Source organism: Peromyscus californicus, unplaced genomic scaffold (genome assembly GCF_007827085.1).
Source record: "Peromyscus californicus insignis strain IS unplaced genomic scaffold, ASM782708v3 Scaffold_4__1_contigs__length_199733344, whole genome shotgun sequence".
Classification (NCBI taxonomy): domain Eukaryota; kingdom Metazoa; phylum Chordata; class Mammalia; order Rodentia; family Cricetidae; genus Peromyscus; species Peromyscus californicus.
Genome location: NW_026294562.1, coordinates 169,274,660 through 169,277,858, shown reverse-complemented (window position 1 = coordinate 169,277,858; position 3,199 = coordinate 169,274,660).

Below are 3,199 nucleotides of genomic sequence, written 5' to 3'. Positions count from 1 at the left end.
TGAGCCTGGAGCCCCGCCTTCCCCGCGACGCCATTGGCCGAGCCTGCCCGTCACCTCGCCAATCGGGAGGTTGGCGCGTGCGCGCGGCGGCGAGAGGGCGGGCTCCGGAGAGAGGCGGTGCCCGAGGCATCGCTGGGGACCGCCGAGGACTGCGAACAGAATGTGGGAGGAAGAGAGCCGAGAGAATCGATCCAGCTCATGGACGTCAGCTCTTCCTGGTTCGGTCCTGGTTGTCCAAGCCGTGAACGGAATTTAGGGGAGAAACAGAGAAATTGGAGGCCTTGAGGAGCCCTTCAGTTACAATGGTGTAATTGTACCCGACAAACACGGACTTATTAAAATACTGGTGTCCAGACTTAACACAAGAAACCTAAAAACAGCTTCTCCCATTCATTTGAGGCCCTACTCTAGCCTGACTCTATTACGCGTTTTTAAAAAATTCATTAAGGGGCTGGGGGGACCGCTCAGCGGTTAAGAGAGCTTTCTGATCTTGGAGAGGACTCCCAAGATCGGTTGGGTTCCCAGCCTCCCACATCAGGCAACTTACAATCGCCTGTAATGCTAGCTCCAAGAGATCCTGTACCCTGTGCACTCAGGTGCACAGACACACCCTGGAGGCAGAGGCAGAAAAATCATCCTTGGCTACTATAAATCTCATATAGGCTAGCCTAGGCTATATGAGAACATTGCCTCGAGAGAAAAAAACCAGCCTGCCACCAACAAGAAAATAAAAAAAAAAAAAAAAAAAAAACACACTTTATCAACTGACCTATCTCCCTCAGTGCCTCTTTTTAACCACGTTTTATTATTTATTTATTTTGGTTTTTTGAGACAGGGTTTCTCTGTGTATTCCCGGCTGGCCTCGAACTCAGAGAGCCACCAGCCTCTGCCTCCCGAGTGCTGGGATTAAAGGTGTGCACTATGTCATAGGTCAGAAGAAGGAGTCGGATCCCCTGGTACTAGAGCTTTGGAGGGCTGTGAGCCACTCTATGGGTGCTGGAAACCAAACCCAGATCGTCTGCGAGAGCAACAGTGCTCTCAACCACTGAGCCATCCCTTCAGGCCCTTTTCTTTTTAAATTACATTTTATTTATTAGCCGCCTGGGCATGCGCTGTGAGTGTCAGAGAACAACTTGCAGGAGTTTCTTTCCTTCCGCAGTGCAGATCCTGGGGATTGAACTCAGGGGTTCTGGGCGTGGCGAGTATGTGTACATGCTGAGCCATCTTGTCAGCGCATAGATACCATCTTCTAAATGAGAATTTCTCTAACCTCCTCCAAGTTCCCAAGTACAACACATCTCCTTTTGCGCGCGCGCGCGCGCACACACACACACACACACACACACACACACACACACACACACAGAGGTGACAGTGAAGAAACTTGTCTCTTGGTTTGAGATTTCACACAGTTCTTTTTTCTTTTTTTGGTTTTTCGAGACAGGGTTTCTCTGTGTAGCATTTCGCCTTTCCTGGAACTCACTCTGTAGCCCAGGCTGGCCTCAAACTCACAGAGATCCACCTGCCTCTGCCTCCCGAGTGCTGGGATTACAGGCGTACGCCACCACCGCCACAGCTGAAATTTCACACAGTTCTTTTTTTTTTTCTTTTTTAAAATCTTTTTTTCTTCATTTTTATTTTTTTATTTATTTTTCTATTATCAGCTTGATACAAGATAAATTCTTATCCTAATATTGAAATGTTTCATTGAGGCTTGCCCAGTAATTGAGTAAAACCAAAACTTATTATAAGTCACAGTCATCCTAGGGTCCCTCCTGCTATGTAGCCTCCCTGGTTCTGTGGGTTGCAGTCTGATTGTTCTTTGCTTTTTATATCTAGAATCCACTTACGAGTGAGTACATACCATGTTTGTCTTTCTGAATCTGGGTTACCTCACTCAGGATGATATTTTCTAGTCCACCCATTTGCCTGGAAACTTCATGCTGTCATTGTTTTTCTCTGCTGAGTAGTACTCCATTGTGTATATGTGCCACATTTTCTTATCCATTCTTCAATTGACGGGCGTCTAGGCTGTTTCCAGGTTCTGGCTATTACAAATAGTGCTGCTATGAACATAGTTGAGCATATATCTTTGTGGTATTACTGAGCATTCCTTGGGTATATGCCCAAGAGTGGTATGGCTGGGTCTTGAGGTGGATCATTTCTCCATTTTCTGAGAATTCGCCATACTGATTTCCACAGTGGTTGTACAAGTTTGCATTCCCACCAACAGTGGAGGAGTGTTCCCTTTGCTCCACATCCTCTCCAACATAGACTGTCATTAGTGTTTTTGATCTTAGCCATTCTGACAGGTGTAAGGTGGTATCTCAGAGTTGTTTTGATTTGCATTTCTCTGATGACTAAGGATGTTGAGCATTTCCTTAAATGTCTTTCAGCCATTTGAGATTCTTTTGTTGAGAATTCTCTGTTTAGCTCTTTAGCCCATTTTTTAATTGGATTGTTCAGTATTTTGATGTCTAGTTTCTTGAGTTCTTTATATACTTTGGAGATCAGTCCTCTGTCAGATGTGGCGTTGGTGAAGGTCTTTTCCCATTCTGTAGGCTGTCTTTTTGTCTTATTGACCACGTCTTTTGCCCTATAAAAGCTTCTCAATTTCAAGAGGTCCCATTTATTAATTGTTGTGCTCAGTGTCTGTGCTGCTGGTGTTATATTTAGGAAGTGGTTTCCGGTGCCAATGTGTTCAAGAGTACTTCCTACTTTCTCTTCTATCAAGTTCAGTGTAACTGGATTTATGTTGAGGTCTTTGATCCACTTGGACTTGAGTTTTGTGCATGGTGACAGATATGGATCTATTTGTAATCTTTTACATATTGACATCCAGTTATGCCAGCACCATTTGTTGAAGATACTTTCTTTTTTCCATTGTATAGTTTTGGCTTCTTTGTCAAAAATCAGGTGTTCATATGTGTGTGGATTAATGGCAGGGTCTTCAATTCATTTCCATTGGTCTGTATGTTGGTTTTTATGCCAGTACCAAGTTGTTTTTATTACTATAGCTCTATAGTAGAGCTTGAGGTCAGGGATGGTGATGCCTCCAGAGGTGGTTTTATTATACATGATTCTTTTAGCTATCCTGGGTCTTTTGTTTTTCTGTATGAAGTTGAGTATTTTTCTTTCCAAGTCTGTGAAGAATTGTGTTGGGATTTTGATGGGGATTGCATTGAATCTGTAGATTGCT